The 14,136-nt window shown below is 36.9% G+C and overlaps 1 pseudogene; it reads left to right on the forward strand.

The window, feature by feature from the left end:
• The first annotated feature begins 1,048 nt into the window (after positions 1-1,048).
• LOC125099391 (60S ribosomal protein L11-like) overlaps positions 1,049-14,136 on the forward strand; it is a 132,481-nt pseudogene continuing 119,393 nt past the window's right edge.

Genomic DNA, 14,136 nt, shown 5'->3' on the forward strand with positions numbered 1-14,136 from the left:
TTTAAAAACAAAAATAAGTGATAAGGTTTTTTAATGACCATGATATCATGTGGTGAAAAGCACAATTCACTACTGTGATCATCTTTTCCCAAACACATTATCCCAGTCTATCCATGAAGAAAACATCACCCAAACCTTAACCAACTGAAATTCTACAACATCTATGACCAGTAATCCTCAAAATTGTCAAGATCATCAAAAATCAATGAAAGATGGGAAAAGCTACTACAGAACAGAAAAGACGAAGGACACATGACAACTGAAGTGTTATGGTATCTTGAGTGGGATACAAGAAAAAGGACTTTAATGATAAGACTAATGAAATATGAGTGAGTTTAACATCCCAATGTTGTTTTTTTCAGTTAGAACAAATTTATCATGGTAATATGATGTTAACAATGGGAACACTAAGTATAGGAATGCTCTGTGCTATATTTGCAGTTTTTCTGTAAACCTAAAACTATCCTAAAATGAAGACTTTATTTAAAAAAACAAAAATAAAAGAAAAAGCCAGGCTTACAATAAAATCGAAAATAATCCTGAATTTGTAGTTCAGTAAGTATATGGTAGAAACAAATTCAAATCCTCTCAAGGAACATAATCCCAAACAAGTATTCAAAACTGTTCACAAACCATTGAGCAGCCCTGCTAATTAGCATAGGGGCAGAGGCATGTACTGAAGACAGCTAACCTAGAAGACAGCTTTTGGTTGCACTTTAACATAAACTCTGAGCCCCACATGGTCATGTGACTGCTTTTCTGGGAAAAACCAGAACCAGACACAGTGTAGCCAGACCCTCCCCCAGAGGATCAGCACAGATCCACACTGGACCTGTTCCCTAAATTTGGAGCTTTGAAACACTGCCACATGCTCGAGATAAAAATACTGTACTGCCTGGTGGGCAGACAGTGTGAACACAGACAGGGTGAAAGCAAGGTTATGGTAGAATCTGAGGACACAAGACGGGAGATTGCTTGCTCTTCTGTAAGGGCTTCCTGAATAGCAGGGGGCACAAACTCCCCTCTCTGGGGAGGAAAGAATGGGTTGATGCCATTTTTGCCCCTGCCCATCATCAGGGACAGACTTCAGTGTGCAACACAGTGCCCCCAGTGGAAGCTGGAACCACCTACACCAAGCCGTACCCCACTTCACCCTGCAGGTTAGTCTTTACTAGGGCAAGTTGTCCTGATAGCCAAAGCAAAAGGCCCCTTCCTCAAAAGGCCAGTACAAATCCTCAGCATGTACTAACTCTATTGATAATAGAGTACTACAAAACGTTAGCTTTAGGGGGGAATAGGATCTAGCCTTTTCTAGCAAGCAGACCAAAACACAACTAGTTAAAACTTGCTACACATTGGACAAGGTCCTAACACTCCCTGCTGCAGAGGACTGATATGATGCAAAGAGCAGTCAAAACATGACTGCAGAGTGCACACCCACACCCACACACACACAAACACCTGGAGTGCCCTGGACAATATATGAATTCTTATTGTAGCTTTTACTTTCAGGGGAGGAAATGTAACAGGTTTTCCTAATACACAGTAGACAGAGGTGTAGGCAAAATGCCAAGATGGAGGAATCATCCCAAAAGTAAGAGCTGAAAGAAGTCATGGCCAGGGATCTAATCAAACAGATAAAAGTAATGTGCCTGAAACAGAACTAAAAGCAACCATCATAAGGATACTATCTGGGCTACAGAAAAGCATAGACGAAACCAGAGAGATTCTTAAATGCAGAGATAAAAGACCTAAAAATTAGTCAGACCAAAATCTGAAAATGCTATAACTGAGATGCAAAACTGACTAGATATACTGGCAAGGATGGAAGAAGCAGAAGAAAAAAATAGTGATAAAGAAAATAAAATTGTGCAAAATAAGCTGAAAAGAAGACAGAAAGGAAAATATTGGATCATGAATGTAGACTCAGGGAACTCACTGACTCCATAAAGCATAATAACATTTGTATCATAGGAGTTCCAGAAAGGGGGTGGGGGTGGGCAAAAGTCTTTTTGAGAAAATTATAGTTGAAAACTTCAATCTGGAGAAGGAAATAGACAGTGAAACACAAGAGGCACAAAGAATTCCCATTAAAATCAACAAAAGCTGGCCAACACCAAAACGTATTTTAGTAAAATTCACAAAATACAGACAGGGAAGAATTCCTGAAAGCCACAAGGGGAAAAAAGTCCTTAGCCTACAAGGGAAGACAAATCAGAGTCACAGCAGATGTCTCCACACAAATTCAGCAGGCCAGAAGAATGTGGCATGATATATTCACTGTGCTGAATGGGAAAAATATGCAGCCAAGAATACTTCATCCAATAAGGCTGCCATCCAAAATAGAAGGAAAGATATAGAGTTTCCTAGACAAACAAAAACTAAAGGAGCTTATGAGCACTAAACCAGTCCTCAAGAAATATTAAAGGGCCTCTTTGAGTGGGAAAGAAAGACCAAAAGCAGCAAAGACTAGAAAGGAAAAAAGAACATCACCAGAAACACCAAATTTATGTGTAACACAATGGCACTAAATTCATACCTATCAATAACATTCTGAATATAAATGCACTAAATATTCCAATCAAAAGACATAAGGTATCAGAATGGATTAAAAAAAAATAAAGACCCATCTATATGCTGCCTATGAGAGCTAATTTTAGAACTAAAGGTATTGCAGATTAAAAGTGGGAGGATGGAGAACCAACTACCATGCTAAGGCCTCCAAAGAAACCCTGAGTAGCCATACTTATATCAGACAAATTAGATTTTAAGACAAAGATTGTAATAAGATAAAGAAGGGCACCACATCATAACTAAGGGGTCTATCCAATAAGATGATCAAACAATTGTAAATATCTATGCCTCCAACTTGAGGGCACCAAATATATAAACCAACTAATAACAAATAGAAATTCATTGATAATAGTACAGTAATAGTTAGGGATTTACCACCCCACTTACACCAATGGAGAGATCACCTAAGCAGAAAATCAACAAAGAAACTTTGGTTATGAATGACACATTGGATCAGATGGGCTTAACAGATATATTCAGAATATTTCATCTAAAGTACCAGAACACACATTCTTTTCAAGAACACACGGAACATTCTCCAGAATAGATCACATTCTGGGTCATAGATCCAGTCGATCCATAGATCAAATAGATTGTACTGCACCAAAATCAGCTGTCAATAAGTACAAAAAGATTGAGATGATACCATGCATATTTTCAAAACAACGCTATGGAACTTGAAGTCAACCACAGGAAAAAATACAAAAAGACCACAAATACATGGAGGCTAAAGAACATCCTATTGAAGAATGAATGGGTTAACCAGGAAATTAAAGAAATTAAAAAAAAAATGGAAGCAAATGAAAATGAAAACATGACAGTCCACAGCTTTGGGATGCAGCAAAGGTAGTCATTAGAGGGAAGCATATAGCAATACAGACCTAACTCAAGATGCAAGAAAAGTCTCAAATAAGCAACCTAACCTTATACCTAAAGGAGCTAGAAAAGCAACAGCAAATAAAGCCCAAATAAAGCAAAAGCAAAATAAAGATTAGAGCAGAAATATAATATAGAATCAAATCAAATCAAAACAAAACAAACAATAGATCAAAGAAAATAAGAGCTGCTTTTTTGAAAGACTTGATAAACCCCTAGCCAGACTTACAAAAAGAAAAGAGAAAGAACACTAATAAATAAAATCATTAATGAAAAAGGAGAGATCACAGTCAATACCACAGAAATACAAACAAAAAATGTACAAAGAATATTATGAAAAATTATATGCCACCAAACTAGGCAATCTGGAAGATATGGATAAATTCCTAGAAACATGTAAACTACCAAAACTGAAATAGGAATAAATACAAAATTTGAACAGACCCATAACCAGGAAAGAAACTGAAATGGTAATCAAAAATCTCCCAACAAATAAAAGTCCAGGGCCAGATGATTTCCCAAGGGAAATTCTATCACACATTTAAAGAGTTAACACCTATTCTTCTCAAACCATTCCAAAAAATTTAAATGGAAGGAAAACTTCCAAACTCCTTCTACAAGGCTAGCATTACCTTGATTTCAAAACCAAATACCCCACTGAAATGGGTAATTATAGGCCAACGGATGCAAAAATTCTCAACAAGATACTAGCAAATAAAGACTAATAGTACATTAAAAAAATTATTCACCACAATCAAGTAGGATTTATTCCTGGGCTTTAGGGTTGATTTAATATTCATAAATAAATTAAGGTGATTCATCACATTAATCAAACAAAGGATAAGAATCATATGATCTGCTCAATAGATACAGAAAAAGCATCTGACAAAGTACATGATCCATTCTCGATAAAAACCCTTAGTGGGGTGCCTGGGTGGCTCAGTGGGTTAAGCCTCTACCTTCTGCTCAGGTCATGATTTCAGGGTCCTTGGATTGTGCTCCGCATCAGGCTCTGTGCTCAGCAGGGAGCTTCCTTCCCTCTCTCTCTCTCTGCTTGCCTCTCTGCCTACTTGTGATCTCTGTCAAATAAATAAAACCCAAAAAACAAAACAAAACAAACAAACAAAAAAACTCTTAGCAAAGTAGGGATAGAGGGAACATACCTCAACATCATAAAGATCATATACAAAAAAATCCTACGTTAATATCATACTCAATGGGGAAAAACAGAGCCCCTTCTCAATGTTTAGGAACAAGGCATCGGTATCCACTCCCACCATTGTTATTTAACATAGTACTGGAAGTCTTAGTCTTAGCAATCACACAACAAAAAGAAATCAAGACACCAAAAATCAGCAAAGAAGAGATTGAACTTTCACTATTCATGGATGACATGATACTCTATGTAGAAGACCTGAATGACTCCATCAAAAAATTGCAAGAAATGATGCACAAATTCAGCAGTCATGGGATATAAAATCAATATACAGAAACCCGTTGCATTTCTATATGCCGGTAATGAAGAAGTGGAAAGAGAAATCAAGGAATCAATCCCACTTACAATTGCACTAAAAACCATAAGATACCTAGTAATAAGCCTAACCAAAGAAGCAAAAGATCTCTACCCTGAAAATTATAGAACACTTACAAAAGAAATTGAAGAGGACACAATGAAATGGAATATATTCCATGCTCATGGATTAGAAAAAATATATTGTCAAAATGTCTATATTACCCAAAGCATCCTACATATCTAATGTAATCCCTATGAAAATACCACCAACATATTTCTTAGAGATAGAAAAAACAATCTTAAAATTCTTAGGGAACCACAAAAGACCGTGAATAGCCAAAGCAATTTTGAGAAAACGAAGCAAAGCTGGAGGCATCACAATTCTAGACTTCAAATTATATTAAAAAGCTGTATTCATCAAGGCAGCTTGGTATGGGCACAAAAACAGACACATAGATCAATGGAACAGAAGAGAAAACCCAGAAATGGACCCACACCTATATGGTCAACTAATCTTTGACAAAGCAGGAAAGAACATACAATGGATAAAGACGGTATCCTCAACAAACAGTATTGGGAAAAATGGACAACAACATGCAGAAGAAGGAAACAGGATTGCTTTCTTACACCATTCACACAAATACATTGAAAATATGTGAAAGACCTAAATTTAAGACAGGAAACCATCAAAATCCTAGAGAACAGAGGCAGCACCTCTTTAACCTCAGCAACAGCAACTTCTTACTAGACATGTCCTTCGAGGCAAGTGAAAACAAACTATTGGGACTTCATCAAAATAAAAAGCTTCTGCACAGCAAAGGAAACAATCAACAAAAGTAAAAGCCTACAGAATGAGATAAGATATTTGCAAATATCTGATAAAGGGTTAGCATCCAAAATGTATAAAGAACTTATAAAACTCAACACCCAAAAAACAAATATCCAGTTAAGAAATGGGCAGAAAACATGAATAGACATTTTTCCAAAGAAGATAACCAGATGGTCACAAATACATGAAAAGATGCTCAACATCACTCATCATCAGGGAAATATAAATCAAAACCACAATGAGATACCAACTCACACCTGTCAATACAGCTAAAATTAACAACACAGGAAACAACAGATATTGAGGAGGATGTAAAGAAAGGGGAACCCTCTTACACTGTATGTGGGAATGCAAACTGGTGTAGCCATCCTTGAAAACAGTATGGAGGTTCCTCAAAAAGTTAAAAAAAAAAAAAAAATAGCACTAGCCTATGACCCAGCAATGACACTACTAGGTATTGACCCAAGAAAACAAAAATACTGATTTGAAGGGCCATATACACCCTCATGTTTATAACAGCATTATCATTAACAGCCAAATTATGGAAAGAGTTCAAATAACATTCCACTAATGGATGGATAAAGAAGATAGACACACACACACACACACACACACACACACACACACACACACACACGTGTAGTGGAATATTACTCAGCCACCAAAAATACTGAAATCTTGCCATTTTCAAGGACATGGATGGAGTTAGGGTGTATTATGCTAAGTGAAATAAGTCAATTAGAGAAAGACAAATACCATATGATTTCACTTATGGGGAATTTAAGAAACAGAACAGGTGAACATAGGAAAAGGGAAAAAGGAAAGATAGGGAATAAACCATAGGAGACTCTCAAAGATAGAGAAACAAATAGAGGGTTGATGGAGGGGAGGTGAGCAGGAGATGGGCTAAATGGGTGATGGATGTTGAGGAGGACACTTGTTGTGATGAGTACTATATGTAGGTGATAGATCACTAAATTTTACTCCTGAATGTGTATTATTTACACAATAATACACTGTATGTTAACTAGAATTTAACTTAAAAAAATTGTATATATATACCACATGGAATATTATTCAGCCCTCAGAAAAGATGAATACTTGCCATTTACATCGATGTGGATGGAACTTGAGGGCACTATGCTGAGCAAAATAAGTCAATCAGAAGACAATTATCGTATGGTTTCACTTATATGTGGAATATAAGAAACAGCACATAGGATCATAGAGGAAGGGAGGAAAAACTGAATGGGAAGTCATCAGAGTAGGAGAAAAAATATAAGAGACTTGTAACTATAGGAAACAAACTGAGGGTTGCTGGAAGGAAGGTGGGTGGAAAGTTGGGGTAATTGGTTGACACACATTAAGGAGAGCACATGATATGATGAGCACTGGGTGTAATATGCAACTGATGGATTGTTGAACACACATCTGAAAATAATGATATACTATATGCTGGCTAATTGAATTAAAAATAATAAAAATATGAAAAAATGCCCACACAATAAGTTCAAAGGAAAATATAAATACAGACAGACACACACATACACTTCAAAAAATCAGGAGTGTTTTGATTTGTTAGACACATATTCAGTTAAATCATCTTAAAAATGTCTTATCTTCCAATGTAATTTAATTAATGTATTTATATTTAAAAAATTTAAACATATTGAAAGAAGGATTAAGAAGATTTCATCAATTGAAAAATTACCAGGGGTGCCTGGGTGGCTCAGTCATTAAGCCTCTGCCTTTGGCTCAGGTCATGATCTCAGGGTCCTGGGATTGAGCCCCACACAGGGTTCCCTGCTCAGTGGGAAACCTACTTCTCCCTCTCACACTCCCCTTGATTGTGTTCCCTCTCTCACTGTGTCTTTGTCAAATAAATAAATAAAATCTTGAAAGAAAGAAAGAAAGAAAAAAGAAAAGAAAGAAAAACTAGAATAAAAATAGAATAAAAAGCAAATTGAATTTTTAGAAAGGGAAATATAATGATTAATTATAGAAACTAAATTAATGACTTAAAATGTATATTAGATCCTGTTGAGAATCAAAATGTTGAATAAGAATTAAGAGATTTTTTTAAAGATTTTATTTATTTATTTGACAGAGATCACAAGTAGACAGAGAGGCAGGCAGAGAAAGAGAGGAGGAAGCAGGCTCCCCACTAAGCAGAGAGCCCGATGTGGGGCTCGATCCCAGGACCCTGAGATCATGACCTGAGCTGAAGGCAGAGGCCCAACCCACTGAGCCACCCAGGTGCCCCAGGAGATTTTTTTTGAATACAGCAAAGTGAAAACAAAGAAGTGAAACATAGGAAATGGAACTAAGGGTCATGGAAGATGAAAGAGGGGCTGGAATCTACATAAATTGAAACAGATCTCCACAGGAAAGAAAATGAAGATATAAATATAATATTTGTGGAGATCATGCTTAACAAGTCTTTCTAATTGATGAATGACAACAGTTTTATGCTCTGAAATCCTAATGATATTGAGAAAGATAAAATTAAATCCACTTTGGGGATTATCTGAAACATTTAAACACCAAAGGAATAAAAATAAGAATTTAAAAGTTGCAGACAGAAAAGAGTGGTAATTGAAAACCCTCATTTTTGTAGGAATAATAGAAACCATAGACAATGGAATTATACATCTTTTTAAAATATTTAAATAATTTATTCAAGAATTCTATATCCATGGAACTATTTTTCAATAGAATGTTTCAGACAAAAACTGAGTACTCAACATTGACAGTACTACCAGGAGACTCTCAATAAAGTTACTTTAAAAAATGTATTTCAGGGGACGCCTGGGTGGCTCAGTGGGTTAAGCCGCTGCCTTCGGCTCAGGTCATGATCCCAGGGTACTGGGATCAAGTCCCGCGTCGGGCTCCTTGCTCAGCAGGGAGCCTGCCTCTCTCTCCGCCTCTGCCTGCCTCTCTGCCTGCTTGTGTGCTTTCTCTCTCTCTCTTTCTGACAAATAAATAAATAAAATCTTAAAAAAAATGTATTTCAGGAAGACAGCAAATCATCAACCAAAGAAGTTTTGATTTACAGGAAAGAATAGTATGCAAGATAGATGATACACGTGAGAAAAGCTAAATGAGCATCACACTTCTAAAACAGTAATAATTTATAATCTGTGGGCTTAAAAAATAGAATTAAAGTAATAGGCAAAATGGCTCTGTTGAGAAGAGATGCCAAACATAGAAACAATTCAGTTCACCTACATTCTTTGGGATGTGAATTAAGATATTCATTAACTTTGGATTTGTTATTATAAATATGCAATTTAAATTTATAGCATAGCCACAAAAACACACAAATACAGTAATTTTCCAAGGAGTAAAGGGGAAATTTGAATAAAAATTAATTCAGAAATTGACCAGAAAGTAGGAAAATGGAAAAACACAAAGCACAAATAATATAATAGAAATGAATTTAAATATAGCAGTAAATATAAATGATTAAACTCTCCAGCTAAAAATGATCAGTTATAGGGGGAGGAGTAAGATGGTGGAGGGGTAGGAGACTGACTATCATCAGGTCCCAGGAGTTCAGCTAGATAGTTATCAAACCATTTTGAAAACCTACAAACTCAACAGGAGATAGAAGAGAAGAGCAGAATTCTAGAACAGAAAATTGACCACTTTCCAGAAAGTAGGATGTACAGAGAAGTGCCTCTGAAGCACTGGAGAGATAGACTGCAGGGGGAGGGGCTAGCTTCTGGCAAGTAAGAGAGTAGTGGAGCACAAAATCAGAACTTTTAGAAGTGTGCTTCACTGAGGGATGTCACACCAGAGGCGAAGTTGGGGGTGGAGCCCTTGTGGGGACCGTGTGGTTTCAAGACCCATGGGGTTACAGAAAAACCTGGAGTGCCTGAGTGTGGCAGGGACTGCAGGTGTCAGACCAGGGAAGTCAGCTACAAAGACAGAGCCAGGGAGTGTACTCTCACCTTGGGGTTACTTTAAACCATGATCTGAGGCAAAATTGGGCCACTGCTCTTCGAGCAGGATCCCACAGTGGCATATCTGGAGAGATCCCTTCCTTCCTCCTCCAAGAGGAAAGTCACGGAACAGTGTTGCAGGAAACTGCTGGGTTTTTAGTCTTCAAATGGAGCCAAGCACCAGAGATAGAAACATTCAGTCACAGGCTGGGTGAGCATAGAACATGGCCAGAGACCAGGGAGACAGGAGAGATTGTTTTTCTCTGATGGTGCATTCAGGAGAAGGGGCCCCAAGCTCTCAGCTCCCAAACACCAGATTGGGAGGCTGCCATTTTCATTCCTGTCCTCCAAAACTGTACAGAAAACATTAAGGGAACAAAAGCTCTTGAGACCAAAATCAAGCAGATTACTTAGCCTGGCCCTGGCAAGGGCAGTGCAACTCTGCCTTGGGCAAAGACAAGTTAGAATCACTGCAACAGAACCCTCCCCCAGAAGATCAGCAGGAACATCCAGCTAAGACCAAGTTCACTAATCAATGAGAACTGTGTAACTCCAGAGCTAGGGGAAAACAAAACAGAATTCATGGCTTTATTCCCATGATCCTTTAGTCTTTCAAAGTTAATTTTTTTTAATTTTATTTTTTCTTATTCTATTTTTCTTATTTTTCCCTCTTATATTAATGTTTTTTAATTATTTTATCTTATCAATACCTTTTCAAAAATCTTTAAATTTTCATTGTTATACTCATGTGTTATTCCTTCATTGTATTTAACTGTATTTTTTGTATACATATGGGTTTTAGGTTTTTTGTTTTTTGTTTTTTTTTCTTTAAAAATTTGGGATACAGGGACGCCTGGGTGGCTCAGTGGGTTAAATCCTCTGCCTTCGGCTCAGGTCATGATCCCAGGGTCCTGGGATCAAGCTCCGCATCAGGCTCTCTGCTCAGCAGGTAGCCTGCTTCACTTCCTCTCTCTGCCTGCCTCTCTGCCTACCTGTGATCTCTGTCAAATAAATAAATAAAATCTTAAAAAAAAATTTGGGATACAATTTCTTCTAAAAGATCAAAATATACCCTAAATCTAGTGCATGGCTTTGGTCTAGTATCCAGCCTGATTATATTCTTTCTTCTTTTTTAATTTTTTTTCAGCCAACATCTTATCAATTCCTTTTTTAGAATCTTTTTAAATTTTCATCCTTACAGTCATAGTCCATTCCTTCATTGTGTTTACCCTTACTTTTGTGTGTGTGTGTGTGTGTGTGTGTGTGTGTGTGTGTGTGGGTCTGTATGTGTGTATGATTTTCCTTCTTTAAAATGTTGGGAGGTAGTTTTTTCTAACAGACCAAAATATACCCAAAATAAAGTGTGTGGCTCTATTCTATTCACCAGTTTAATTTATAATTTTTTCTCCCTTTTTTCCCTCTTTTCTGCTCACCCAGGTTTGGGTCTCTTCTGATTTGGTTAGTGTGTATTTTTCTGGGGCCATTGCTACTCTTTTAGTATTTTGTTCTCTCATTCATCTTATCTGCACAAAATGACAAGGCAGAAAAACTCAGCACAAACAAACAAACAAACAAACAACAACAAAAACAAGAGACAATACTGATGGCTAGGGACTTAAACAGTACAAATATTAGTAACATGTCAGAACTAGAGTTCAGAATGATGATTATCAAGGAACTAGCTGGGCTTGAAAAAATTGAGGAAGATATTAAAGAAGCCCTTTCTGGAGGAAAAAAAAAAGCTTTTTCTAAAGAAATAAAAGAACTAAAATGTAACCAGGTTGTAATAAAAAAAGGTACTAATAAGGTACAATAAAAAATGAAGACTCTTACTGCTAGGATAAATGAGGCAGAAGAGGGAATTACTGATATAGAAGACCAAATAGAGAATAAATAAGCTGAGCAAAAGAGAGACAAATAACTGGTAGACCATGAGGGGAGAATTCGAGAGATAAGTGATATAATAAAATGAAACAATATTAGAATAACTGGGATCCCAGAAGAAGAAAGAGAGGGGCAGAAGGTATATTGGAGCAAATTATAATAGAGAATTCCCCTAGTATAGTAAAGGGAACAAGCATCAAAATCCAGGAGGAACAGAATTCTTCTCAGAAAATGGGTCCACACCCAGGCACCTAGTAGTAAAATTACAAATCTCAGTGACAAAGAGAAGATTCTGAAAGCAGATCAGGACAAGAGGTCTGTAACATGCAATGGTAGAAATATTAGGTTGGCAGCAGACCTATCCACAGAGGCGGGGCAGTCCAGAAAGGACTGGCATGATATATTGAGAGCACTAAATGAAAAAATTATGCAGCTAAGAATATTATATCCACCAGACTGTCATTGAAAATAGAAGGAGAGATAAAAAGATTCTAGGACAAACAAAAACTAGAAGAATTTGCAAACACCAAACCAAATATTGAAAGGGGTCTTCTAAGGAAAGAGAGAGCCTAAAAGTTACAGATCAGAAAGCAACAGAGAAAATATACAGTAACAGTCACCTTATAGGAAATACAATGGCACTATGTTCAAATCTTTCAGTAGTTACCCTGAAAGTAAATGGGCTACATGCCCCAATCAAAAGACACAGGGTAACAGAATGGATTAAAAAAAGCAAGACCCATCAATATGCTGTCTACAAGAAACTCATTTTAAATCCAAAGACATCTTCACATTTAAAGTGAGGGGGTGGACAACAATTTACCATGCGAATAGACATCAAAAGAAAGCTGGGATGGCAATCTTTATATCAGAAAAATTAGATTTTAAACCAAGGACTACAATAAGAGAAGATGAAGGACACTATATCATACTTAAAGGGTCAGTCCAATAAGAAGATCTAACAATTTTAAATATCTGTGTTCCTAACAGGAGAGCAGGCAATGCTATAAACCAATTAATAACATAATCAAAGAACATCAATAATAATACAATAATATTAGGGGACTTTAAAACCCCCCTCACTGAAATGGACCGCTCATCTAAGCAAAAGTTTAACAAGGAAATAAAAGCTTTAAATGACAAAGTGGACCAGATGGACATCATAGATATATTCAAAAATTCCATCCCAAAACAGAATACACATTCTTTTCTAGTACACATAGAACATTCTCCAGAATAGATCATATTCTGCATCACAAATCAGGTCTCAACTGGTACCAAAAGTTTGGGATCATTCCCTGCATACTTTCAGACCACAATGCTCTGAATCTAGAACCCAATCCCAAGAGGAAAGTTGGAACGAACTCCAATACATGGAGGCTAAAGAACATCCTACTAAAGAATGAATGGGTCAACCAGGAAATTAAAGAAGAATTGAAAAAATTCATGGAAACAAGTGAAAATTAAGACACAACTGTTCAAAATCTTTGGGACACAGCAAAGGAGCTCCTGAGAGGAAAGTATATAGCAATACAGCCTTTCTCGAGAAACAAAAAAGGTCTCAAAAACACAACCTACCCCTACTTGTAAAGGAGCTGGAGAAAGAACAACAAAGAAATCCTAAACCCGGGGCGCCTGGGTGGCTCAGTTGGTTAGGCGACTGCCTTCAGCTCAGGTCATGATCCTGGAGTCCTGGGATCAAGTCCCGCATCGGGCTCCAGTTCTACTGGGAGTCTGCTTCTCCCTCTGACCTTTTCCTCGCTCATGCTCTCTCTTGCTGTCTCTCTCTCACAAATAAATAAATAAAAATAAAATATTTTTAGAAATCCTAAACCCAACCGAAGAGAATTCATAAAGATCAGAGCAGAAATCAATGAAATAGAAACCAAAAGAACAGTAGAACAAAATCAAAAAAACTAGGATCTGGTTCTTTAAAAGAATTAATAAGATTGATAAACCCCTGGCCAGACTTATCAAAAAGAAAAGAGAAAGGATACAAATTAATAAAATCATGAATGAAAGAGAAGAGATCACAACCAACACCAAAGAAATACAAACAATTATAAGAACATATTATGAGCAACTGCATTCCAGCAAATTTAACAATCTAGAAGAAATGGATGCATTCCTAAAGACATACAAACTACCAAAACAGAACCAGGAAGAAATAGAAAACCTGAACAGACCCATAACCAGTAAGGAGATTGAAGCAGTCATCAAAAACTTCCCAAGAAACAAGAGCCTGGGGCCAGATGGCTTCCCAAGGGAATTCTACCAAACATTTAAATAAGAATTCATACCTATTCTCCTGAAACTGCCCCAAAAAATAGAAATGGAAGGAAAACTTCCAAACTCATTTTATGAGGCCAGTGTTACCTTGATCCTAAAACCAGACAAAGACCCCATCAAAAAGGAGAATTACAGACCAATATTCTCAATGAACACAGATGCAAAAATTCTCACCAAAATACTAGCCAATAGGATCCAATAGTATATTAAAAGAATTATTCACCACG

This window comes from Lutra lutra, chromosome 1, assembly GCF_902655055.1.
Source record: "Lutra lutra chromosome 1, mLutLut1.2, whole genome shotgun sequence".
Classification (NCBI taxonomy): domain Eukaryota; kingdom Metazoa; phylum Chordata; class Mammalia; order Carnivora; family Mustelidae; genus Lutra; species Lutra lutra.